Source organism: Cetorhinus maximus, chromosome 29 (assembly GCF_964194155.1).
Source record: "Cetorhinus maximus chromosome 29, sCetMax3.hap1.1, whole genome shotgun sequence".
NCBI classification, from domain to species: Eukaryota; Metazoa; Chordata; class Chondrichthyes; order Lamniformes; family Cetorhinidae; genus Cetorhinus; species Cetorhinus maximus.
The window spans coordinates 5407545-5435254 of record NC_135907.1 but is presented as its reverse complement, the minus strand read 5'-3'; the positions used below and the strand labels follow the sequence as shown (position 1 = coordinate 5435254).

Below are 27710 nucleotides of genomic sequence, written 5' to 3'. Positions count from 1 at the left end.
CTCCTTGACATCGACCCCCATCGACTGCAGCCGGAGCAGATTCTGCATCTTTTCCTGGAGTCGGGACATTTCCCTCTGTTCCTTTCTAGCTTTCTGGGTGCCTTTGCGGATGAAAAACCTCTTGATGCTTCCCTTGATCACTTCCCACCAGTGTGTCAGGGACTCAAAGAGGGGTTTCACGGTTCTCCAACCTTTGTAATCCCTCTTGAGCTCCTCAATGTTCTCTGGGGTCAGCAGTTGCACATTTAGCTTCCATGCCCCCCTGCCCACCCTCAGGTCTTCCTCCAAGTGGCAGTCCGCCAGTAGGAGGCAGTGGTCAGAGAAGAACACCGGCTTGACCTCGGTGGATCTGACTGTGAATGCACGGGACACAAACAGGAAGTCTATCCTGGAACGAATGGACCCGTCTGGCCGCGACCAGGTGTATCTACGCTGCGCTCCGTCTGCAGGGTTGCTGAAGACGTCGTGCAGCTTGGCATCCTTAACTGTTTCCATCAGGGATCTGGACGTAGCGTCCAATCTGCTTCCGGCCCTGCCGGATCGTCCAGCCGCATCGATGATGCAGTTGAAGTCCCCGCCCAGAATGACCGGCCTGGAGGTCGCCAGCAGCAGTGGGAGCTGCTGAAAAACCTCCAGCCGCTCAGCCCCTTGTGCCGGGCCATACACGTTAATTAACCGGAGTGGAGCGTTCTTGTACATTACGTCTGCTACCAGGAGTCGCCCGCCCACCACCTCCTTGACCTCGGAGACGGTGAAGTTGCCTCCCCGCAGCAGAATACCCAGGCCGGAGGAACGAGAGTCGTTTCCGCCCGACCAGATCGATGGCCCGTGGGACCACCATCGTGACCATTGCCTGTAGGAGCTGAGGTGCGGTATCGCACACTCCTGCAGAAACAACAGGTCAGCTTTGACCTTGGCTAGGTAGTCCAAGGTCGCAACACATCGCGTAGTAGATTTAATGCTACGCACATTTATGGATACAATCTTTAAACCCATATTAAAGCATTTATTCTCCTACCAAACCCACTGTCTCTGAGAGTCCCAGACCTTTAGTCTGCTCCTTCATACCCGTAGTGAGCTCAAATTCCTTCACTTTGGATGGGCTGAGGTAGATCTCCTTGGCCGTGTTCTGCTCCGGTGGCATCTGGAGGTTCACGTAGAGAGCGGGTTTTGAGATGACCTTTGCTGGGGAAGCTTCTCCAAAACTCACCCCCTCTGGGGTGTTGCTGTTCCCGGCTTCCTGGAGCTGGGGTGCGATGATTGCCTCACTGCTCCCAGATTCCAGGGGCTGTGGTGCACTGGCCTCCTCAGGTTGCAGGCCAAGTTGGGGTGCGCTGGGCTCCTTGTTGTCTCCAATTTTCTGGAGCTCGGGTGTCTCGTCCTCCAACGCCCTGGAGCTTTGCCGCCTCTTCTGTCGGTGCCGCTCTGGCACTTCATCATCCGAAGAGCTGCTGCCCTTGTCATCCGTGTCGGATGGGAGACGCCTCTTGCCGCTTCTCTGGGAAACGCCTTTGCTTCTTCTTTGCTCCCTCTTACTTTTCTTCTTCTTCACCGTCCGCCACTCCCCCTGCTGCTTTTCCACTGCTGCCTCCTCCTCCATTGATTCGCTGTCCTGAGGACTGGGGTGTTCAGGGGGTAGTGCTGCTGATTGGCTCTCTGTTGCCTCAATCTCTTTCTCCACCTTGTCTCTCTCTGTGTCCTCCTTTGTCCCGTTGAGCTCCCTGGGGGCCTTGGTGGTTGGAGTGACACGGAACATTTCTTCTGCTTCCCCCTGGTCGGCTTTGGCTGCCTGTGCGTAAGTACGGCAGCGTTTGGGGCAGGTCCTGTAGAGGTGACTTGCCTCGCCACACAGGTTGCAGCACTTGGCCTGTTTGCAGTCTTTTGTCTGGTGCCCTTCCTGTTTGCAGATCTTGCAGAGGGAGGCGCTGCAGTTGGCCGCCACATGACCAGCCTTGCCGCATGAGCGACAATGCTTGGGTTGCCCAGCGTAGACCAGGTAGCCCCGGTTTCCCCCGATAGCGAAACTGGAGGGAGGGTGGAAAATGGCTCCCTTACCATCGGTCTTTAGCGTGACCTTGAACAGGCGTTTGCCTGTCCAGATCCCCAAGTCGTCTCGAATCTCGGTGCCGCTCCCCACCTTATCGAAGTACCTGGTGAGGAAGGTGACCACGTCGGCGACAGGGACGAAGGGGTTGTACACATGCACCATCACCTCGCGTTCCCGTTGCAACGGCAGAGAAAAGTGCGGCTCCGCCGTCAGGATCTTCATCTCCGGCAGGTCTCTCTTCTCCTCGAACACCCTCAGGAGCCGGACGCAGTCTGCCACCCGCTTGAACGTCACATCGAAATAACCACCTTTGCGGGAGTCGTGCAGGGTGAAGATCTCCGTAGCTTGGAAGCCGCACGCCTTCAACAGGATCCTCCTGGTGAAGAAGCCCCGATCCATAGGTGATCCTCCTTCGTCGCTGTGGTTCACCGTGACTCGGACGGTGATAGGTAACCCACGGTATGGATTCGGATTGCGATTGGTTATCGCCCTTCCATCCCGACCTTGCCTTGGCAGGACCATGGTGTCGCCCCTGCAACACTTGATCTTAGCCAAAAGGCCGAGAAGCGATGAGAAAGAAAGAAAGTTGTGTTTTGAAAGATGTGCATGTTGAAAAGTAAAGAAAGCAGATGTTTGTAAGAAAACTATTTTTAGCATTGAAAATCCCCTGGAAAGGGGTGGTGCACCATTCCCAGAGATACTGCAATACCGGGTCGATGCGTGGAGTGGGCGGAGCAAGCCCCTATTCCATCTCCCTGCTCCAAAAATCAATTTAATATATGGTCCCCAGATAAGGGACGTATCAGATATTAAACTGATAAGAACAGATTTTTTTTTTTTATTGTAAAAATATACTTTATTCATAAAAAATCTTCAATCACATTCAAAACCATTTCAAAAACAACATTACAAGGGTACAATCCAGGTTAAACTTTTACAAAATGTATCACCAGGTGCATCAGTACAAACAATATTACAATCATTTACAGCCTTTCATTTTGATCTGTACAGCCCGAGGGGCTCTAAACAGTTCCCAGTCTCTCGGTGCGCTGTGGTAGAAAGGTCTTAGACAGCGACCCTTCCCCATTGCGCCTTTGCGGCAGCTGCCCCAAGCTTTAGTGCGTCCCTCAGCACGTAGTCCTGGACTTTGGATTGTGCCAGTCCGCAACAATCGGTCGGGGACAACTCTTTGTGCTGGAAGACCAACAAGTTTCGGGCAGACCAAAGCGCCTCTTTCACCGAGTTGATGATCCTCCAGCTGCAGTCGATGTTTGTCTCGGTGTGTGTCCCTGGGAACAGCCCGTAGAGCACAGAGTCCTGTGTCACAGAACTGCTCGGGATGAACCTCGACAGCAACCACTGCATCTCTCTCCAGACTTTCTTTGCAAAGGCACAATCCACAAGGAGGTGAACAACGGTCTCTTCCCCACCACAGCCACCTCGAGGGCATCGTGCAGAGGGGGTGAGACTCCTGGCGTGTAGGAAGGATCTGACGGGGAGGGCCTTTCTCACCACCAGCCAAGCTACGTCTTGGTGCTTGTTGGAAAGTTCTGGCGATGAGGCATTCTGCCAAATGACTTTGACAGTCTGCTCGGGGAACCATCCCACAGGGTCCACTCTCTCCTTATCCCTCAGGGCCTCTAGGACGTTACGTGCTGACCACTGCCTGATGGACTTGTGGTCAAAGGTGTTTTTCTGCATAAATTTTTCCACCAGGGACAGGTGGTACGGCACGGTCCAACTACTTGGAGCGTTCCGCGGCAGCGTGGCCAGACCCATCCTTCGCAACACCGGGGACAGGTAGAACCTCAGCACGTAGTGACACTTGGTGTTTGCGCACTGAGGGTCTACGCACCGCTTGATGCAGCCACACACAAAGGTGGCCATCAGTATGAGGGCGATGTTGGGCACGTTTTTTCCCCCTTTATCTAGAGGCTTGTACATCGCGTCCCTGCAGACACGATCCATTTTCGACCTCCAGATAAAGCGGAAGATGGCTCGAGTGATCGCCATCGCGCAGGAGCGTGGAATGGGCCAGACCTGCGCCACGTACAGCAACAGCGAGAGTACCTCACACCTGATGACCAGGTTCTTACCCGCAATGGAGAGGGAGCGTCGCTCCCACATGCCCAGTTTCCTTTTCACCATAGCCACTCGCTCCTTCCAGTTTCTAACGCATGCCCCGGTCCCTCCGAACCATATCCCCAGCACCTTCAGGCCGTCAGCCCTGACAGTGAAGGGGACAAAGGATCGGTCAGCCCAGTTCCCAAAGAACATGGCCTCGCTCTTCCCACGATTTACCTTGGCTCCCGAGGCCAGTTCGAACTGGTCGCAGACGTGCATCAGTCTGCGCACCGACAGCGGATCCGAGCAGAAGACGGCGACGTCGTCCATGTACAGGGAGGCTTTTACCTGAGTGCCTCCACTGCCTGGGATCGTCACTCCTCTTATGCCCGCATCCTTCCTGATGGACTCGGCAAAGGGTTCTATGCAGCACACGAAAAGGACAGGCGAGAGAGGACAGCCCTGCCTGACTCCAGATTTAATCGGAAAGCTATCTGTTTCCCATCCATTGATTGAGACTGCGCTACTGATGTTAGTGTAGAGCAGTTGGATCCAATTTCGAATTCCCTCCCCAAAGCCCATTTTGGAGAGCACATCCCCCATGTAGGTGTGCGATATTCTGTCAAAGGCCTTCTCCTGATCCAAGCTGATGAGGCAGGTATCCACACCCCTGTCCTGTACATAGGCAATCGTATCCCTGAGCAGCGCCAGGCTGTCAGAGATCTTCCTGCCTGGCACAGAGCAGGTCTGGTCAGGGTGAATCACCAATTCCAGAGCGGATTTGACCCGGTTGGCGATGACCTTGGACAGAATCTTATAGTCCACATTCAACAGTGAAATGGGTCGCCAATTTCTAATTTCCTCCCTTTCCCCCTTGTGCTTGTAGATGAGGGTGATGATGCCTTTCCTCATGGATTCTGACATGCTGCCGGCCAGGAGCATACTCTCGTACACTTCTAGCAGGTCTGGGCCGATCAAGTCCCACAGAGCCGAATACAACTCCGCCGGCAGGCCGTCGCTTCCGGGGGTTTTACTCTTCTCGAAGGACTCGAGGGCCTTAGTCAGTTCGTCAGGAGTTAGCGGTTTGTCTAGGCTCTCCCGCGTACTGTGGTCTAAGACCTCCGTGATAGAGGACAGGAAGGACTGGGAGGCCGTGCTGTCCGTGGGCTTCACGTCATACAGACCGGCATAAAAGGATTTGCTGATCCTCAGAATGTCGGACCGTGATGACTTTACTGAGCCGTCTTCTTCCTTCAGGCTGCTGATCACAGAGCGCTCTCTGTGTACCTTTTGGAAGAAGAAACGTGAGCACGTCTCATCCTGCTCCACGGAGCGGACTCTGGAACGGAAGATGATCTTGGAGGCCTCCGAGGCAAAGTGCGAGGCTTGCTGGCCCTTCACCTCTTGGAGCTCCTCCTTGACATCGACCCCCATCGACTGCAGCCGGAGCAGATTCTGCATCTTTTCCTGGAGTCGGGACATTTCCCTCTGTTCCTTTCTAGCTTTCTGGGTGCCTTTGCGGATGAAAAACCTCTTGATGATTCCCTTGATCGCTTCCCACCAGTGTGTCAGGGACTCAAAGAGGGGTTTCACGGTTCTCCAACCTTTGTAATCCCTCTTGAGCTCCTCAATGTTCTCTGGGGTCAGCAGTTGCACATTTAGCTTCCATGCCCCCCTGCCCACCCTCAGGTCTTCCTCCAAGTGGCAGTCCGCCAGTAGGATGCAGTGGTCAGAGAAGAACACCGGCTTGACCTCGGTGGATCTGACTGTGAATGCACGGGACACAAACAGGAAGTCTATCCTGGAACGAATGGACCCGTCTGGCCGCGACCAGGTGTATCTACGCTGCGCTCCGTCTGCAGGGTTGCTGAAGACGTCGTGCAGCTTGGCATCCTTAACTGTTTCCATCAGGGATCTGGACGTAGCGTCCAATCTGCTTCCGGCCCTGCCGGATCGTCCAGTCGCATCGATGATGCAGTTGAAGTCCCCGCCCAGAATGACCGGCCTGGAGGTCGCCAGCAGCTGTGGGAGCTGGTGAAAAACCTCCAGCCGCTCAGCCCCTTGTGCCGGGCCGTACACGTTAATTAACCGGAGTGGAGCGTTCTTGTACATTACGTCTGCTACCAGGAGTCGCCCGCCCACCACCTCCTTGACCTCGGAGACGGTGAAGTTGCCTCCCCGCAGCAGAATACCCAGGCCGGAGGAACGAGAGTCGTTTCCGCCCGACCAGATCGATGGCCCGTGGGACCACCATCGTGACCATTGCCTGTAGGAGCTGAGGTGCGGTATCGCACACTCCTGCAGAAACAACAGGTCAGCTTTGACCTTGGCTAGGTAGTCCAAGGTCGCAACACATCGCGTAGTAGATTTAATGCTACGCACATTTATGGATACAATCTTTAAACCCATATTAAAGCATTTATTCTCCTACCAAACCCACTGTCTCTGAGAGTCCCAGACCTTTAGTCTGCTCCTTCATACCCGTAGTGAGCTCAAATTCCTTCACTTTGGATGGGCTGAGGTAGATCTCCTTGGCCGTGTTCTGCTCCAGTGGCATCTGGAGGTTCACGTAGTGAGCGGGTTTTGAGATGACCTTTGCTGGAGAAGCTTCTCCAAAACTCACCCCCTCTGGGGGGTTGCTGTTCCCGGCTTCCTGGAGCTGGGGTGCGATGATTGCCTCACTGCTCCCAGATTCCAGGGGCTGTGGTGCACTGGCCTCCTCAGGTTGCAGGCCAAGTTGGGGTGCGCTGGGCTCCTTGTTGTCTCCAATTTTCTGGAGCTCGGGTGTCTCGTCCTCCAACGCCCTGGAGCTTTGCCGCCTCTTCTGTCGGTGCCGCTCTGGCACTTCATCATCCGAAGAGCTGCTGCCCTTGTCATCCGTGTCGGATGGGAGACGCCTCTTGCCGCTTCTCTGGGAAACGCCTTTGCTTCTTCTTCGCTCCCTCTTACTTTTCTTCTTCTTCACCGTCTGCCACTCCCCCTGCTGCTTTTCCACTGCTGCCTCCTCCTCCATTGATTCGCTGTCCTGAGGGCTGGAAGGTTCAGGGGGTAGTGCTGTTGATTGGCTCTCTGTTGCCTCAATCTCTTTCTCCACCTTGTCTCTCTCTGTGTCCTCCTTTGTCCCGTTGAGCTCCCTGGGGGCCTTGGTGGTTGGAGTGACACGGAACCTTTCTTCTGCTTCCCCCTGGTCGGCTTTGGCTGCCTGTGCGTAAGTACGGCAGCGTTTGGGGCAGGTCCTGTAGAGGTGACTTGCCTCGCCACACAGGTTGCAGCACTTGGCCTGTTTGCAGTCTTTTGTCTGGTGCCCTTCCTGTTTGCAGATCTTGCAGAGGGAGGCGCTGCAGTTGGCCGCCACATGGCCAGCCTTGCCGCATGAGCGACAATGCTTGGGTTGCCCAGCGTAGACCAGGTAGCCACGGTTTCCCCCGATTGCGAAACTGGAAGGAGGGTGGAAAATGGCTCCCTTACCATCGGTCTTTAGCGTGACCTTAAACAGGCGTTTGCCTGTCCAGATCCCCAAGTCGTCTCGAATCTCGGTGCCGCTCCCCACCTTATCGAAGTACCTGGTGAGGAAGGTGACCACGTCGGCGACAGGGACGAAGGGGTTGTACACATGCACCATCACCTCACGTTCCCGTTGCAACGGCAGAGAAAAGTGCGGCTCCGCCGTCAGGATCTTCATCTCCGGCAGGTCTCTCTTCTCCTCGAACACCCTCAGGAGCCGGACGCAGTCTGCCACTCGCTTGAACGTCACGTCAAAATAACCACCTTTGCGGGAGTCGTGCAGGGTGAAGATCTCCGTAGCATGGAAGCCGCACGCCTTCAACAGGATCCTCCTGGTGAAGAAGCCCCGATCCATAGGTGATCCTCCTTCGTCGCTGTGGTTCACCGTGACTCGGACGGTGATAGGTAACCCACGGTATGGATTCGGATTGCGATTGGTTATCGCCCTTCCATCCCGACCTTGCCTTGGCAGGACCATGGAGTCGCCCCTGCAACACTACACTTGATCTTAGCCAAAAGGCCGAGAAGCGATGAGAAAGAAAGAAAGTTGTGTTTTGAAAGATGTGCATGTTGAAAAGTAAAGAAAGCAGATGTTTGTAAGAAATCTATTTTTAGCATTGAAAATCCCCTGGAAAGGGGTGGTGCACCATTCCCAGAGATACTGCAATACCGGGTCGATGCGTGGAGTGGGCGGAGCAAGCCCCTATTCCATCTCCCTGCTCCAAAAATCAATTTAATATATGGTCCCCAGATAAGGGACGTATCAGATATTAAACTGATAAGAACAGATTTTTTTTTTTTTTTTTTATTGTAAAAATATACTTTATTCATAAAAAATCTTCAATCACATTCAAAACCATTTCAAAAACAACATTACAAGGGTACAATCCAGGTTAAACTTTTACAAAATGTATCACCAGGTGCATCAGTACAAACAATATTACAATCATTTACAGCCTTTCATTTTGATCTGTACAGCCCGAGGGGCTCTAAACAGTTCCCAGTCTCTCGGTGCGCTGTGGTAGAAAGGTCTTAGACAGCGACCCTTCCCCATTGCGCCTTTGCGGCAGCTGCCCCAAGCTTTAGTGCGTCCCTCAGCACGTAGTCCTGGACTTTGGATTGTGCCAGTCCGCAACAATCGGTCGGGGACAACTCTTTGTGCTGGAAGACCAACAAGTTTCGGGCAGACCAAAGCGCCTCTTTCACCGAGTTGATGATCCTCCAGCTGCAGTCGATGTTTGTCTCGGTGTGTGTCCCTGGGAACAGCCCGTAGAGCACAGAGTCCTGTGTCACAGAACTGCTCGGGATGAACCTCGACAGCAACCACTGCATCTCTCTCCAGACTTTCTTTGCAAAGGCACAATCCACAAGGAGGCGAACAACGGTCTCTTCCCCACCACAGCCACCTCGAGGGCAACGTGCAGAGGGGGTGAGACTCCTGGCGTGTAGGAAGGATCTGACGGGGAGGGCCTTTCTCACCACCAGCCAAGCTACGTCTTGGTGCTTGTTGGAAAGTTCTGGCGATGAGGCATTCTGCCAAATGACTTTGACAGTCTGCTCGGGGAACCATCCCACAGGGTCCACCCTCTCCTTTTCCCTCAGGGTCTCTAGGACGTTACGTGCTGACCACTGCCTGATGGACTTGTGGTCAAAGGTGTTTTTCTGCATAAATTTTTCCACCAGGGACAGGTGTTGCTGTACGTGGCGCAGGTCTGGCCCATTCCTCACTCCTGCGCTGTGGCGATCACGCCAGCCATCTTCCGCTTTATCTGGAGGTCAAAAGTGGATCCTGTTTGCAGGGACATGATGTAAAAAAACTCTGGATGAAGGGGGAAAAAACATGCCCAACATCACCCTCATCCTGATGGCCACCTTTGTGTATGGCAGTATCAAGCTGTGTGTAGACCCAAACACCAAGCGTCACTACGTGCTGAGGTTCTACCTGTCCCTGGTGTTGCGAAGGATGGGTCTGGCCACCCTGCCGCGGAACGCTCCAAGTGCCGTATCACCTGCCCCGTGTGGAAAAACTTATGCAGAGAAACACCTTTGTCCGCAAGTCCATCAGGCAGTGGTTAGCACGTATCACCCTAGAGGCCCTGCGGGAAAAGGAGATGGTGGATTCCGGCGGACGGTTCGCCGAACAGACCGTCAGGGTCATTTGGCAGAATGCCTCATCACCAGAACTCTGAAGAGAGTGGCCGTGGTTCTTGTCGAGGTGCATCCCGAGCAGTTCCGTGACACAGGTATGGACTCTGTGCTCCAGGGGCTGTTCCCAGGGACACACGCCGAGACAAACATCAACTACCGCCGGAGGATCCACTCGGTGAAAGACACTCTTTGGCTGTCCGAAACTTGTTGGTCTTCCATTGCAAAGAGTTGGCACATTCCAAGGTCCAGGACTACGTGCTGAGGGACGCACTAAAGTTTGGGGCAAAGGCGTAATGGAGAAAGGTCGCTGTCTACGGTTGCGCTAGATGTGTCGTGTAACTGGCAGGTAATGGAAAATTTCGAGAAACACTCAGTCACAAGGGAGAACACGTGACAGGCATGAGAGACAATCCATGAGTCTTTGTAGCTGAGTTTCCGTGTGAGCAACTAGCTCACAGCGCAGAGGAGTTCTTCGATCGAGGCCTGCTGTATTTTTGTCTTTGCTTTCAGCTTGAGCAGTCAAAGAACAAAGAAGAAAAAAAAGTACAGCACAGGAACAGGCCCTTCGGCCCTCCAAGCCTGCGCCGATCGGTCTGTGGAGCTTGCCAGCTGACCAGGTATGCAGCTAAAGTCCTTCCACATCTACAGGGAAGGCAAAGTCAGCAGCGTTTCTCCCAGAGTGTAGAGAGTCCTTGGAACTCTCTTCCTCGAAAGGTGGTGGAAACAGAGTCTTTGAATATTTTCAAGACAGAGCTGGATAGATTAACAAGGCGGGGTTGGAAGGTTATCGCTGGTAGGCAGGAATGTGGGGTTGAGGTTACAATCGGATCAGCCATGATCTTCTGAGTAGTGGAGCAGGCTCTTGGGGCCCAGTGGCCTACTCCTGCTCCTAAGTTGTATGTTCAGACATGTAGGGGCATTACTTTTTACTGATTCCAGTGCTTCTCCTGCACTGAACCTGGAGAGTACTACGTCAGCTGCTGTTGAGTTGTTTCCTGATGCCCTGCTTTCTTTTGTACGAGCTGTCTAGCATCCTCGTTTATGGGCTTCCTTTGCTTGGCATTGGGCCTTCTTTTGGGCTGACTGTTGGTCTATTTCCTTTACGGGATGTCAGCATGACATCACCAGAAGGGAAATGTGTCATGTTATGAAGTCACAGTAAATAAGTCCAATGCATTATATCATTATAATAACACAAGATGATGATCAGCAGTGAGAAGGCAGGTGGCAGCAAGGATAAGTACAGGTACGACACAGCGAACAGCCTTAGATCCTGTTAAAATGTTGAAAATGTTTCTCCCCTTCTCGAAGATTATTTCCTTCAAAATTTTAGAAATCTTTCAGCTTCAACCAGAAGTCACACACAAGCCAAACAACAAAACCACCTGCGTGCACAGCACAGCACACCATCTGCCAGCCTGCAATGATGTCGGCTCTCTTTTAATCACCTTTTCCCCTCCCATCAGTCCTATTCAGCAGGCAAGCAAAGGAGCGCAGAAAATACATCTGCACGGCTGTTTCTAACTTCTAGAAAGGGAACAGCCTTATCCTAGGAAAGTGAAAAATACCTATACTGTCACAAAGTGATGAACTTGAACTGCAAAACACCACGCTTACCTGAGCTTGTGTCACAGTTTTTGCTGTCTATCTCAGCCAGTATTCTCAGTCGTCCATCCTGGCTTCTTGCTCTCTCTGCAGCTTTCAGATGCCTCCCCTTGGCCGGCCTCAGTGCTCGGTGATAGATCAGCGCTCGGTATTATTTCTGTCCTCAGTGGTAACTGCTAGGGGAGAAAGGCTTGACTTTTTCAATCACCTTTTACCTCAGTAAAATCCAAGTAGAACCTAAAGTGGCAATGCTTCTCCCTCTCAGCACCCAACATGTCTTGCCTTTTCTTCAGGTTGGATTTGAGGAAGCACTACAGTTGCTGCCTGGCTGCCATTTCAAGTACAGAGACAAGGGGCAGCCCCATGACCCCTCCCCCGACTCCTGCACAATATGCAAATGTAGCACATTGTCTGAGTGCAATTTGGGAGCTGAAGACGGTTTCACAGTGGGATACAAGATATGAGGAGAGGTTTCCTCACAGACACACCGCCACATAAGCCCCTTTAAATTTGCGCGGCTGTGCAAAAAGTTTAATGGGCCCGCACACTTAAACAAATCGGTCACGCACTGTAATGACTCGCCTCATTCAGTTCAACAGAAATTAGGATCATGTTTTTAACCTGTGCCCTAGTTTTAAAATATTTTGTGTTCCATATTTACTTTCTCAATTTGTTATTAATTTACTTTACATTGCTTTATATTCTATTTTGTCTTGGACATGCATCACGGTTCGTTCAATCTCACTGGTTAAGAAAATTAAAATATTTAGTTTGATCAGGGTCTTACACTTGTCAAGAGGAGCCCTTTCAAATACTGGCCTGCTTTTGGAGGCCTGAAGTCACTGGAGCTGCACAAGTCAAGACGACTGAAGGCCTGATTCGCTGTGTAATATACTTTGCAGCATCTTGTTGCACTAGCAGGCAGGAAGGAGTTTTCAGCAATGCAGTTTAAAGGCTTGATACACTAAGTACACTTTCATTTCAGGTTTGTCATTTCAGGACGCTGCGTGTTTTTTTGCTCTGTTTTCTGACTCTGAAATTCTAATTCAGACTGTGGAGAAGAGCTGTTGTTGCTGCTGTTGGTTTTCTTTGTAACTGTTGTCGTTTTTTTGTGGAAAAATATACCTTATCCATAAAATATCTGAAAGAACATTACAAAACATTTCAAAATGGCCATCGCAAAAAGTGCAATCATATTCCAGTTTTTCAAATAGATCATGTCGCACCCTGCGACGCTTCAATACGATCAATGAACATTACAGACATTTCAACATGCTCATTACAGGCAGTCAGACAGTGCAATAGTATTCAAGTTATCTACATAGATCATGTTGCACTCTGAGGTGCTTCAATACAATTGTGATAAATGTAATATTCACCGCATACATTCAATGTGAGTCTTTCAGGCCGAGGGGTCTATACCTTTCCCAGTCCCTCGGTGCACTATGGCTGAAAGGTCTTAGACAGCGACCGTTCCCCACTGCGCATTTGTGGCGGCTGCCCCAAGCTTTAGTGCGTCCCTCAGCACGTAGTCCTCGGCCTTGGAATGTGCCAGCCAGTCTGCAACACTCTGCTGGGGACAACTCATTGCACTGGAAGACCAACAAGTTTCGGGCAGACCAAAGAGCGTCTTTCACCGAGTAGATGATCCTCCACCTGCTTGTCTCGATGTGCGTCCCTGTCCCTGGGATCAACACGTAGAGCACAGAGACCTGTGTCACAGAACTGCTTGGGATGAACCGCGACAAAAACCACGGCAACTCTCTGCAGACCTTCTTTGCAAACGCACATTCCACAAAGAGGTGAACAACGGTCTCGTCCCCACGACAGCCACCTCGAGGTCAACATGCAGAGAGGGTGAGACTTCAGGAAGGATCTGACGGGGAGGGCATTTCTCACCACCAGCCAAGCTACGTCTTGGTGCTTGTTGGAAAGTTCTGGAGACGAGGCATTCTGCCAAACGACTTTGACAGTCTGCTCGGGGAAACATCGCACAGGATCCACCATCTCCTTTCCCCGCAGGGCCTATAGGACGTTACGTGCCGACCACTGCCTGATGGACTTGGGGTCAAAGGTGTTTTTCTGCATAAAGTTTTCCACCAGGGACAGGTGGTACGGCACGGTCCAACTACTTGGAGCGTTCCGCGGCAGCGTGGCCACACCCATCCTTCGCTAAACCGGGGACAGGTAGAACCTCAGCACGTAGTGACACCTGGTGTTTGCGTACCGAGGGTCTACGCACAGCTTGATACAGCCGCACACAAAGGTGGCCATCAGTGTGAGGGCGATGTTGGGCACGTTTATTCCCCCTTTATCTAGAGGCTTATACAGCGCGTCCCTGCGGACACGATCCATTTTCGACCTCCAGATAAAGCGGAAGATGGCTCGGGTGATCGCCGTCGCGCAGCAGTCTGGAATGGGCCAGACCTGCGCCATGTACAGCAACAGCGAGAGTGCCTCACACCTGATGACCAGGTTCTTACCCGCAACGGAGAGGAAGCGTCGCTCCCAGATTCCCAGTTTCCTTTTCACCATAGACACTGGATCCTTCCAGTTTCTAACGCATACCCCGGTCCCTCTGAACCATATCCCCAGCACCTTCAGGCCGTCAGCACTGACGGTGAAGGGGACAAAGGATCGGTCAGCCCAGTTCCCAAAGAACACGGCCTCGCTCTTCCCACGATTTACCTTGGCTCCCGAGTCCAGTTCGAACTGGTCGCAGATGTGGATCAGTCTGCACACCGACAGCGGATCAGAACAGAAGACGGCGACATCGTCCATGTACAGGGAGGCTTTGATCTGAGTGCCTCCACTGCCTGGGATCGTAACTCCTCTAATGCCCGGATCCTTCCTGATGGACTCAGCAAAGAACAGGCGAGAGAGGACAGCCCTGCCTGACTCCAGATTTAATTGGAAAGCTATCTGATTCCCACCCATTGATTGAGACTGCGCTACTGATGTTAGTGTAGAGTAGGATCCAACTGGATCCAATTGCGAATTCCCTCCCCAAACCCCATTTTGAGAGCACATCCACCATGTAGGTGTGCGATATTCTGTCAAAGGCTTTCTCCTAATCCAGGCTGATGAGGCAGGTGTCCACACCCCTGTCCTGCACATAGGCAATCGTATCCCTGAGCAGCGCCAGGCTGTCAGAGATCTTCCTGCCCGGCACAGTGCAGGTCTGGTCAGGGTGTATCACCAATTCCAGAGCGGATTTGACCCGATTGGCGATGACCTTGGACAGAATCTTATAGTCCACATTCAACAGTGAAATGGGTCGCCAATTTCTAATTTCCTCCCTTTCTTCCTTGTGCTTGTACATGAGGGTGATGATGCCTTTCCTCATGGATTCTGACATACTGCCGGCCAGGAGCATACTCTCGTACACCCCTAGCAGGTCTGGGCCCATCCAGTCCCACAGAGCCCAATACAACTCCGCCGGCAAGCCGTCGCTTCTGGGGAGATTTACTCTTCTCGAAGGACTCAAGGGCCTAAGTCAGTTCGTCAGGAGTTCGCGGTTTGTCCAGCCTCTCCCGTGTACTGTCGCCTAAGACCTCCGTGATAGAGGACAAGGAGGACTGGGAGGCCGTGCTGTCCGTCGGCTTCACGTCATAAAATCCGGCATAAAAGGATTTGCTGATCCTCAAAATGTCGGACTGCGCTGACTTTACTGATCTGTCTTCTTCATTCAGGCTGCTGAACACAGAGCTCTCTCTCTGTTCCTTTTGGAAGAAGAAACGTGAGCACGTCTCATCCTGCTCCACGGAGCGGACTCTGGAACGGAAGATGTTCTTGGAGGCAAAGGATGCGAGGCTTGCTGGCTCTTCACCTCTTGGAGTTCTTCCTTGACATCGACCCCCACCGACTGCAGCCGGAGCAGATTCTGCATGTTTTTCTGGAGTCGGGACATTTCCCTCTCTTCCTTTCTAGCTTTCTGGATGCTTTTGAGGATGAAAAACCTCTTGGTGTTTCCCTTGATCGCTTCCCACCAGTGTGTCAGGGACTCAAAGAGGGGTTTCATGGTTCTCCAACCTTCGTAAGCCCTCTTGAGCTCCTCAATGTTCTCTGGGGTCAGCAGTTGCACGAATAGCTTCCATGCCCCCCTGCCCACCCTCAGGTCCTTCTCCAAGTGGCAGTCCGCCAGTAGGATGCAGTGGTCAGAGAAGAACACCGGCTTGACCTCGGTGGATCTGACTGTGAATGCACGGGACACAAAGAGGAAGTCTATCCTGGAACGAATGGACCCGTCTGGCCGCGACCAGGTGTATCTACGCTGCGCTCCGTCTGCAGGGTTGCTGAAGACGTCGTGCAGCTTGGCATCCTTAACTGTTTCCATCAGGGATCTGGACGTAGCGTCCAATCTGCTTCCGGCCCTGCCGGATCGTCCAGCCGCATCGATGATGCAGTTGAAGTCCCCGCCCAGAATGACCGGCCTGGAGGTCGCCAGCAGCAGTGGGAGCTGCTGAAAAACCTCCAGCCGCTCAGCTCCTTGTGACGGGCCATACACGTTAATTAACCGGAGTGGAGCGTTCTTGTACATTACGTCTGCTACGAGGAGTCGCCCGCCCACCACCTCCTTGACCTCGGAGACGGTGAAGTTGCCTCCCCGCAGCAGAATACCCAGGCCGGAGGAACGAGAGTCGTTTCCGCCCGACCAGATCGATGGCCCGTGGGACCACCATCGTGACCATTGCCTGTAGGAGCTGAACTGGATAACCTCACTTATCCACGTTAAACTCCATCTGCCAAATTTTGGCCCATTCACCTAACCTGTCCATATCCATTTGTAAATTTCTCATTTCTTCACTGCAACTTACTTTCCCACCTATTTTGGTGTCATCTGCAAATTTAGCTATGGTACCTTCTACTCCTGAATCCAAGTAAATAGTTGGGGCCCAAGGACCGAACCCTGTGGCACCCCACTAGTTACAGCTTGCCATCCACAAAAGACCCATTTATCCTGACTCTCTGCTTTCTGTTGGTTAGCCAAAGCTCTATCCAAGCAAATATATTACCCTTAGCTGCGTGTGATCTTATCTTGTGTATTAATCTTTTGTGCGGCACCTTATCAAATGCCTTCTGGAAGTCCAGACATACTACATCTACAGGATCGCCATTATCCACTTTGCTTGTCACATCTTCAAAGAACTCTAGCAATTTAGTCAAACACGATTTAGTCTTCATAAAGCCATGCTGACTCTGATGGATTGCATTTTGACTTGCATTTTAGGAGGGTAGTGAAGGCATTGGAGAGAGTGCAGAAGAGGTTTACGAGTTTGGTTCCAGGGGCGAGGAAGTTGAGTTATGAAGTAAGATTGGAGAAGTTGGGACTGTATTCCTTGGGGAAAAGAAGTCTGAGAGGAGACTTGATAGAGGTATTGAAAATCATGAGGTATCTGGAGAGAGTAGATAGGGAGAAACTGCTTGCACCGATGAAAGGATCGAGAAGGAGCGGGCACAGGTTTAAAGTAACTAGCAGAAGAAGCAAAAGTGATAGGAGCAGCGAGTGGTCAGTGTCTGGAATGCACCGCCTGATAGCGTGGCGGAGGCAGGTTCAATTGAAGAGGGAATGAGATGATTATTTGAAAAGAAAGCATGTGCTGGGTTACGTGGAGAAGGCAGGAGAATGGCACGAAGTGAAATGTTCATTGGGAGAGCTGGTGCAGTCACGACGGGCGGAATGGGCTCCTTGTGCAGTGTAAGGATTGTGTGAACGTGGATGTAGACGTTTCCGAGTAGCTGTGTAAAGTGTGTGAGCTTTGAGGTGTGAGTTTTGACTGTTGCTGTATCAGCAGCAGCAGCAGCAGCGGGCGGGAGCGGCAGCAGAGAGCTGGTTGAAAATGTTGTGAGGCGAAAGGTGCAGCTGAGAGAGTGTTTGAGAGGTGTATTTGCAAGTGAAAGATGTTTTTGTATGAGTGAGGTAGAGTGTTTGTGAGATGAGAGTGGTGTCTGTGAGCGTTGGGTGAGCGTGCGTGTTTTTTGTGTGTAGATGGTGCGGGTGAGTGAGAAAGAAAGAAAGTTGTGTTTTGAAAGATGTGCATGTTGAAAAGTAAAGAAAGCAGATGTTTGTAAGAAAACTATTTTTAGCATTGAAAATCCCCTGGAAAGGGGTGGTGCACCATTCCCAGAGATACTGCAATACCGGGTCGATGCGTGGAGTGGACGGAGCAAGCCCCTATTCCATCTCCCTGTTCCAAAAATCAATTTAATATATGGTCCCCAGATAAGGGACGTATCAGATATTAAACTGATAAGAACAGATTTTTTTTTTTTTGTAAAAATATACTTTATTCATAAAATATCTTCAATCACATTCAAAACCATTTCAAAAACAACATTACAAGGGTACAATCCAGGTTAAACTTTTACAAAATGTATCACCAGGTGCATCAGTACAAACAATATTACAATCATTTACAGCCTTTCATTTTGAGCTGTACAGCCCGAGGGGCTCTAAACAGTTCCCAGTCTCTCGGTGCGCTGTGGCAGAAAGGTCTTAGACAGCGACCCTTCCCCATTGCGCCTTTGCGGCAGCTGCCCCAAGCTTTAGTGCGTCCCTCAGCACGTAGTCCTGGACTTTGGATTGTGCCAGTCCGCAACAATCGGTCGGGGACAACTCTTTGTGCTGGAAGACCAACAAGTTTCGGGCAGACCAAAGCGCCTCTTTCACCGAGTTGATGATCCTCCAGCTGCAGTCGATGTTTGTCTCGGTGTGTGTCCCTGGGAACAGCCCGTAGAGCACAGAGTCCTGTGTCACAGAACTGCTCGGGATGAACCTCGACAGCAACCACTGCATCTCTCTCCAGACTTTCTTTGCAAAGGCACAATCCACAAGGAGGTGAACAACGGTCTCTTCCCCACCACAGCCACCTCGAGGGCAACGTGCAGAGGGGGTGAGCCTCCTGGCGTGTAGGAAGGATCTGACGGGGAGGGCCTTTCTCACCACCAGCCAAGCTACGTCTTGGTGCTTGTTGGAAAGTTCTGGCGATGAGGCATTCTGCCAAATGACTTTGACAGTCTGCTCGGGGAACCATCCCACAGGGTCCACCCTCTCCTTTTCCCTCAGGGCCTCTAGGACGTTACGTGCTGACCACTGCCTGATGGACTTGTGGTCAAAGGTGTTTTTCTGCATAAATTTTTCCACCAGGGACAGGTGTTGCTGTACGTGGCGCAGGTCTGGCCCATTCCTCACTCCTGCGCTGTGGCGATCACGCCAGCCATCTTCCGCTTTATCTGGAGGTCAAAAGTTGATCCTGTTTGCAGGGACATGATGTAAAAAAACTCTGGATGAAGGGGGAAAAAACATGCCCAACATCACCCTCATCCTGATGGCCACCTTTGTGTATGGCAGTATCAAGCTGTGTGTAGACCCAAACACCAAGCGTCACTACGTGCTGAGGTTCTACCTGTCCCTGGTGTTGCGAAGGATGGGTCTGGCCACCCTGCCGCGGAACGCTCCAAGTGCCGTATCACCTGCCCCGTGTGGAAAAACTTATGCAGAGAAACACCTTTGTCCGCAAGTCCATCAGGCAGTGGTTAGCACGTATCACCCTAGAGGCCCTGCGGGAAAAGGAGATGGTGGATTCCGGCGGACGGTTCGCCGAACAGACCGTCAGGGTCATTTGGCAGAATGCCTCATCACCAGAACTCTGAAGAGAGTGGCCGTGGTTCTTGTCGAGGTGCATCCCGAGCAGTTCCGTGACACAGGTATGGACTCTGTGCTCCAGGGGCTGTTCCCAGGGACACACGCCGAGACAAACATCAACTACCGCCGGAGGATCCACTCGGTGAAAGACACTCTTTGGCTGTCCGAAACTTGTTGGTCTTCCATTGCAAAGAGTTGGCACATTCCAAGGTCCAGGACTACGTGCTGAGGGACGCACTAAAGTTTGGGGCAAAGGCGTAATGGAGAAAGGTCGCTGTCTACGGTTGCGCTAGATGTGTCGTGTAACTGGCAGGTAATGGAAAATTTCGAGAAACACTCAGTCACAAGGGAGAACACGTGACAGGCATGAGAGACAATCCATGAGTCTTTGTAGCTGAGTTTCCGTGTGAGCAACTAGCTCACAGCGCAGAGGAGTTCTTCGATCGAGGCCTGCTGTATTTTTGTCTTTGCTTTCAGCTTGAGCAGTCAAAGAACAAAGAAGAAAAAAAAGTACAGCACAGGAACAGGCCCTTCGGCCCTCCAAGCCTGCGCCGATCGGTCTGTGGAGCTTGCCAGCTGACCAGGTATGCAGCTAAAGTCCTTCCACATCTACAGGGAAGGCAAAGTCAGCAGCGTTTCTCCCAGAGTGTAGAGAGTCCTTGGAACTCTCTTCCTCGAAAGGTGGTGGAAACAGAGTCTTTGAATATTTTCAAGACAGAGCTGGATAGATTAACAAGGCGGGGTTGGAAGGTTATCGCTGGTAGGCAGGAATGTGGGGTTGAGGTTACAATCGGATCAGCCATGATCTTCTGAGTAGTGGAGCAGGCTCTTGGGGCCCAGTGGCCTACTCCTGCTCCTAAGTTGTATGTTCAGACATGTAGGGGCATTACTTTTTACTGATTCCAGTGCTTCTCCTGCACTGAACCTGGAGAGTACTACGTCAGCTGCTGTTGAGTTGTTTCCTGATGCCCTGCTTTCTTTTGTACGAGCTGTCTAGCATCCTCGTTTATGGGCTTCCTTTGCTTGGCATTGGGCCTTCTTTTGGGCTGACTGTTGGTCTATTTCCTTTACGGGATGTCAGCATGACATCACCAGAAGGGAAATGTGTCATGTTATGAAGTCACAGTAAATAAGTCCAATGCATTATATCATTATAATAACACAAGATGATGATCAGCAGTGAGAAGGCAGGTGGCAGCAAGGATAAGTACAGGTACGACACAGCGAACAGCCTTAGATCCTGTTAAAATGTTGAAAATGTTTCTCCCCTTCTCGAAGATTATTTCCTTCAAAATTTTAGAAATCTTTCAGCTTCAACCAGAAGTCACACACAAGCCAAACAACAAAACCACCTGCGTGCACAGCACAGCACACCATCTGCCAGCCTGCAATGATGTCGGCTCTCTTTTAATCACCTTTTCCCCTCCCATCAGTCCTATTCAGCAGGCAAGCAAAGGAGCGCAGAAAATACATCTGCACGGCTGTTTCTAACTTCTAGAAAGGGAACAGCCTTATCCTAGGAAAGTGAAAAATACCTATACTGTCACAAAGTGATGAACTTGAACTGCAAAACACCACGCTTACCTGAGCTTGTGTCACAGTTTTTGCTGTCTATCTCAGCCAGTATTCTCAGTCGTCCATCCTGGCTTCTTGCTCTCTCTGCAGCTTTCAGATGCCTCCCCTTGGCCGGCCTCAGTGCTCGGTGATAGATCAGCGCTCGGTATTATTTCTGTCCTCAGTGGTAACTGCTAGGGGAGAAAGGCTTGACTTTTTCAATCACCTTTTACCTCAGTAAAATCCAAGTAGAACCTAAAGTGGCAATGCTTCTCCCTCTCAGCACCCAACATGTCTTGCCTTTTCTTCAGGATGGATTTGAGGAAGCACTACAGTTGCTGCCTGGCTGCCATTTCAAGTACAGAGACAAGGGGCAGCCCCATGACCCCTCCCCCGACTCCTGCACAATATGCAAATGTAGCACATTGTCTGAGTGCAATTTGGGAGCTGAAGACGGTTTCACAGTGGGATACAAGATATGAGGAGAGGTTTCCTCACAGACACACCGCCACATAAGCCCCTTTAAATTTGCGCGGCTGTGCAAAAAGTTTAATGGGCCCGCACACTTAAACAAATCGGTCACGCACTGTAATGACTCGCCTCATTCAGTTCAACAGAAATTAGGATCATGTTTTTAACCTGTGCCCTAGTTTTAAAATATTTTGTGTTCCATATTTACTTTCTCAATTTGTTATTAATTTACTTTACATTGCTTTATATTCTATTTTGTCTTGGACATGCATCACGGTTCGTTCAATCTCACTGGTTAAGAAAATTAAAATATTTAGTTTGATCAGGGTCTTACACTTGTCAAGAGGAGCCCTTTCAAATACTGGCCTGCTTTTGGAGGCCTGAAGTCACTGGAGCTGCACAAGTCAAGACGACTGAAGGCCTGATTCGCTGTGTAATATACTTTGCAGCATCTTGTTGCACTAGCAGGCAGGAAGGAGTTTTCAGCAATGCAGTTTAAAGGCTTGATACACTAAGTACACTTTCATTTCAGGTTTGTCATTTCAGGACGCTGCGTGTTTTTTTGCTCTGTTTTCTGACTCTGAAATTCTAATTCAGACTGTGGAGAAGAGCTGTTGTTGCTGCTGTTGGTTTTCTTTGTAACTGTTGTCGTTTTTTTGTGGAAAAATATACCTTATCCATAAAATATCTGAAAGAACATTACAAAACATTTCAAAATGGCCATCGCAAAAAGTGCAATCATATTCCAGTTTTTCAAATAGATCATGTCGCACCCTGCGACGCTTCAATACGATCAATGAACATTACAGACATTTCAACATGCTCATTACAGGCAGTCAGACAGTGCAATAGTATTCAAGTTATCTACATAGATCATGTTGCACTCTGAGGTGCTTCAATACAATTGTGATAAATGTAATATTCACTGCATACATTCAATGTGAGTCTTTCAGGCCGAGGGGTCCATACCTTTCCCAGTCCCTCGGTGCACTATGGCTGAAAGGTCTTAGACAGCGACCGTTCCCCACTGCGCATTTGTGGCGGCTGCCCCAAGCTTTAGTGCGTCCCTCAGCACGTAGTCCTCGGCCTTGGAATGTGCCAGCCAGTCTGCAACACTCTGCTGGGGACAACTCATTGCACTGGAAGACCAACAAGTTTCGGGCAGACCAAAGAGCGTCTTTCACCGAGTAGATGATCCTCCACCTGCTTGTCTCGATGTGCGTCCCTGTCCCTGGGATCAACACGTAGAGCACAGAGACCTGTGTCACAGAACTGCTTGGGATGAACCGCGACAAAAACCACGGCAACTCTCTGCAGACCTTCTTTGCAAACGCACATTCCACAAAGAGGTGAACAACGGTCTCGTCCCCACGACAGCCACCTCGAGGTCAACATGCAGAGAGGGTGAGACTTCAGGAAGGATCTGACGGGGAGGGCATTTCTCACCACCAGCCAAGCTACGTCTTGGTGCTTGTTGGAAAGTTCTGGAGACGAGGCATTCTGCCAAACGACTTTGACAGTCTGCTCGGGGAAACATCGCACAGGATCCACCATCTCCTTTCCCCGCAGGGCCTATAGGACGTTACGTGCCGACCACTGCCTGATGGACTTGGGGTCAAAGGTGTTTTTCTGCATAAAGTTTTCCACCAGGGACAGGTGGTACGGCACGGTCCAACTACTTGGAGCGTTCCGCGGCAGCGTGGCCACACCCATCCTTCGCTAAACCGGGGACAGGTAGAACCTCAGCACGTAGTGACACCTGGTGTTTGCGTACCGAGGGTCTACGCACAGCTTGATACAGCCGCACACAAAGGTGGCCATCAGTGTGAGGGCGATGTTGGGCACGTTTATTCCCCCTTTATCTAGAGGCTTATACAGCGCGTCCCTGCGGACACGATCCATTTTCGACCTCCAGATAAAGCGGAAGATGGCTCGGGTGATTGCCGTCGCGCAGCAGTCTGGAATGGGCCAGACCTGCGCCATGTACAGCAACAGCGAGAGTGCCTCACACCTGATGACCAGGTTCTTACCCGCAATGGAGAGGGAGCGTCGATCCCACATGCCCAGTTTCCTCTTCACCATAGCCACTCGCTCCTTCCAGTTTCTAACGCATGCCCCGGTCCCTCCGAACCATATCCCCAGCACCTTCAGGCCGTCAGCCCTGACAGTGAAGGGGACAAAGGATCGGTCAGCCCAGTTCCCAAAGAACATGGCCTCGCTCTTCCCACGATTTACCTTGGCTCCCGAGGCCAGTTCGAACTGGTCGCAGATGTGCATCAGTCTGCGCACCGACAGCGGATCCGAGCAGAAGACGGCGACGTCGTCCATGTACAGGGAGGCTTTTACCTGAGTGCCTCCACTGCCTGGGATCGTCACTCCTCTTATGCCCGGATCCTTCCTGATGGACTCGGCAAAGGGTTCTATGCAACACACGAAAAGGACAGGCGAGAGAGGGCAGCCCTGCCTGACTCCAGATTTAATCGGAAAGCTATCTGTTTCCCACCCATTGATTGAGACTGCGCTACTGATGTTAGTGTAGAGCAGTTGGATCCAATTTCGAATTCCCTCCCCAAAGCCCATTTTGGAGAGCACATCCCCCATGTAGGTGTGCGATATTCTGTCAAAGGCCTTCTCCTGATCCAAGCTGATGAGGCAGGTATCCACACCCCTGTCCTGTACATAGGCAATCGTATCCCTGAGCAGCGCCAGGCTGTCAGAGATCTTCCTGCCCGGCACAGAGCAGGTCTGGTCAGGGTGAATCACCAATTCCAGAGCGGATTTGACCCGATTGGCGATGACCTTGGACAGAATCTTATAGTCCACATTCAACAGTGAAATGGGTCGCCAATTTCTAATTTCCTCCCTTTCCCCCTTGTGCTTGTAGATGAGGGTGATGATGCCTTTCCTCATGGATTCTGACATGCTGCCGGCCAGGAGCATACTCTCGTACACTTCTAGCAGGTCTGGGCCGATCAAGTCCCACAGAGCCGAATACAACTCCGCCGGCAAGCCGTCGCTTCCGGGGGTTTTACTCTTCTCGAAGGACTCGAGGGCCTTAGTCAGTTCGTCAGGAGTTAGCGGTTTCTCTAGGCTCTCCCGCGTACTGTGGTCTAAGACCTCCGTGATAGAGGACAGGAAGGACTGGGAGGCCGTGCTGTCCGTGGGCTTCACGTCATACAATCCGGCATAAAAGGATTTGCTGATCCTCAGAATGACGGACCGTGATGACTTTACTGAGCCGTCTTCTTCCTTCAGGCTGCTGATCACAGAGCGCTCTCTGTGTACCTTTTGGAAGAAGAAACGTGAGCACGTCTCATCCTGCTCCACGGAGCGGACCCTGGAACGGAAGATGATCTTGGAGGCCTCCGAGGCAAAGTGCGAGGCTTGCTGGCCCTTCACCTCTTGGAGCTCCTCCTTGACATCGACCCCCATCGACTGCAGCCGGAGCAGATTCTGCATCTTTTTCTGGAGTCGGGACATTTCCCTCTGTTCCTTTCTAGCTTTCTGGGTGCCTTTGAGGATGAAAAACCTCTTGATGCTTCCCTTGATCACTTCCCACCAGTGTGTCAGGGACTCAAAGAGGGGTTTCACGGTTCTCCAACCTTTGTAATCCCTCTTGAGCTCCTCAATGTTCTCTGGGGTCAGCAGTTGCACATTTAGCTTCCATGCCCCCCTGCCCAGCCTCAGGTCCTTCTCCAAGTGGCAGTCCGCCAGTAGGAGGCAGTGGTCAGAGAAGAACACCGGCTTGACCTCGGTGGATCTGACTGTGAATGCACGGGACACAAACAGGAAGTCTATCCTGGAACGAATGGACCCGTCTGGCCGCGACCAGGTGTATCTACGCTGCGCTCCGTCTGCAGGGTTGCTGAAGACGTCGTGCAGCTTGGCATCCTTAACTGTTTCCATCAGGGATCTGGACGTAGCGTCCAATCTGCTGCCGGCCCTGCCGGATCGTCCAGCCGCATCGATGATGCAGTTGAACTCCCCGCCCAGTATGACCGGCCTGGAGGTCGCCAGCAGCAGTGGGAGCTGCTGAAAAACCTCCAGCCGCTCAGCCCCTTGTGCCGGGCCATACACGTTAATTAACCGGAGTGGAGCGTTCTTGTACATTACGTCTGCTACCAGGAGTCGCCCGCCCACCACCTCCTTGACCTCGGAGACGGTGAAGTTGCCTCCCCGCAGCAGAATACCCAGGCCGGAGGAACGAGAGTCCTTTCCGCCCGACCAGATCGATGGCCCGTGGGACCACCATCGTGACCATTGCCTGTAGGAGCTGAGGTGCGGTATCGCACACTCCTGCAGAAACAACAGGTCAGCTTTGACCTTGGCTAGGTAGTCCAAGGTCGCAACACATCGCGTAGTAGATTTAATGCTACGCACATTTATGGATACAATCTTTAAACCCATTTTCAAGCATTTATTCTCCTACCAAACCCACTGTCTCTGAGAGTCCCAGACCTTTAGTCTGCTCCTTCATACCCGTAGTGAGCTCAAATTCCTTCACTTTGGATGGGCTGAGGTAGATCTCCTTGGCCGTATTCTGCTCCGGTGGCATCTGGAGGTTCACGTAGAGAGCGGGTTTTGAGATGACCTTTGCTGGAGAAGCTTCTCCAAAACTCACCCCCTCTGGGGTGTTGCTGTTCCCGGCTTCCTGGAGCTGGGGTGCGATGATTGCCTCACTGCTCCCAGATTCCAGGGGCTGTGGTGCACTGGCCTCCTCAGGTTGCAGGCAAAGTTGGGGTGCGCTGGTCTCCTTGTTGTCTCCAATTTTCTGGAGCTCGGGTGTCTCGTCCTCCAACGCCCTGGAGCTTTGCCGCCTCTTCTGTCGGTGCCGCTCTGGCACTTCATCATCCGAAGAGCTGCTGCCCTTGTCATCCGTGTCGGATGGGAGACGCCTCTTGCCGCTTCTCTGGGAAACGCCTTTGCTTCTTCTTCGCTCCCTCTTACTTTTCTTGTTCCTGTTCTTCACCGTCTGCCACTCCCCCTGCTGCTTTTCCACTGCTGCCTCCTCCTCCATTGATTCGCTGTCCTGAGGACTGGGAGGTTCAGGGGGTAGTGCTGTTGATTGGCTCTCTGTTGCCTCAATCTCTTTCTCCACCTTGTCTCTCTCTGTGTCCTCCTTTGTCCCGTTGAGCTCCCTGGGGGCCTTGGTGGTTGGAGTGACACGGAACATTTCTTCTGCTTCCCCCTGGTCGGCTTTGGCTGCCTGTGCGTAAGTACGGCAGCGTTTGGGGCAGGTCCTGTAGAGGTGACTTGCCTCGCCACACAGGTTGCAGCACTTGGCCTGTTTGCAGTCTTTTGTCTGGTGCCCTTCCTGTTTGCAGATCTTGCAGAGGGAGGCGCTGCAGTTGGACGCCACATGACCAGCCTTGCCGCATGAGCGACAATGCTTGGGTTGCCCAGCGTAGACCAGGTAGCCCCGGTTTCCCCCGATGGTGAAACTGGAGGGAGGGTGGAAAATGGCTCCCTTACCGTCGGTCTTTAGCGTGACCTTAAACAGGCGTTTGCCTGTCCAGATCCCCAAGTCGTCTCGAATCTCGGTGCCGCTCCCCACCTTATCGAAGTACCTGGTGAGGAAGGTGACCACGTCGGCGACAGGGACGAAGTGGTTGTACACATGCACCATCACCTCACGTTCCCGTTGCAACGGCAGAGAAAAGTGCGGCTCCGCCGTCAGGATCTTCATCTCCGGCAGGTCTCTCTTCTCCTCGAACACCCTCAGGAGCCGGACGCAGTCTGCCACCCGCTTGAACGTCACGTCAAAATAACCGCCTTTGCGGGAGTCGTGCAGGGTGAAGATCTCCGTAGCTTGGAAGCCGCACGCCTTCAACAGGATCCTCCTGGTGAAGAAGCCCCGATCCATAGGTGATCCTCCTTCGCTGTGGTTCACCGTGACTCGGACGGTGATAGGTAGCCCACGGTATGGATTTGGATTGCGATTGGTTATCGGCCTTCCATCCCGACCTTGCCTTGGCAGGACCATGGTGTCGCCCCTGCAACACTTGATGTTAGCCAAAAGGCCGAGAAGCGATGAGAAAGAAAGAAAGTTGTGTTTTGAAAGATGTGCATGTTGAAAAGTAAAGAAAGCAGATGTTTGTAAGAAAACTATTTTTAGCATTGAAAATCCCCTGGAAAGGGGTGGTGCACCATTCCCAGAGATACTGCAATACCGGGTCGATGCATGGGGTGGACGGAGCAAGCCCCTATTCCATCTCCCTGCTCCAAAAATCAATTTAATATATGGTCCCCAGATAAGGGACATATCAGATATTAAACTGATAAGAACAGATTTTTTTTTTTTTTGTAAAAATATACTTTATTCATAAAAAATCTTCAATCACATTCAAAACCATTTCAAAAACAACATTACAAGGGTACAATCCAGGTTAAACTTTTACAAAATGTATCACCAGGTGCATCAGTACAAACAATATTACAATCATTTACAGCCTTTCATTTTGATCTGCACAGCCCGAGGGGCTCTAAACAGTTCCCAGTCTCTCGGTGCGCTGTGGCAGAAAGGTCTTAGACAGCGACCCTTCCCCATTGCGCCTTTGCGGCAGCTGCCCCAAGCTTTAGTGCGTCCCTCAGCACGTAGTCCTGGACTTTGGATTGTGCCAGTCCGCAACAATCGGTCGGGGACAACTCTTTGTGCTGGAAGACCAACAAGTT

At 51.7% G+C, this 27710-nt stretch overlaps 1 non-coding gene and 3 pseudogenes across 1 annotated transcript; all 4 read right to left on the bottom strand.

Moving 5' to 3' along the window:
* Window positions 1-2722: 2722 nt before the first annotated feature.
* Window positions 2723-2900, bottom strand: LOC144669638 (U2 spliceosomal RNA; annotated as a pseudogene).
* Window positions 2901-8251: 5351 nt separating this feature from the next.
* On the bottom strand, window positions 8252-8435 carry LOC144669662 (U2 spliceosomal RNA). The gene has a single exon (XR_013573712.1). It is a non-coding gene; the product is annotated as a U2 spliceosomal RNA (small nuclear RNA).
* Window positions 8436-17476: 9041 nt separating this feature from the next.
* Window positions 17477-17652, bottom strand: LOC144669678 (U2 spliceosomal RNA; annotated as a pseudogene).
* Window positions 17653-27174: 9522 nt separating this feature from the next.
* LOC144669813 (U2 spliceosomal RNA) lies at window positions 27175-27351 on the bottom strand (annotated as a pseudogene).
* Window positions 27352-27710: the final 359 nt, after the last annotated feature.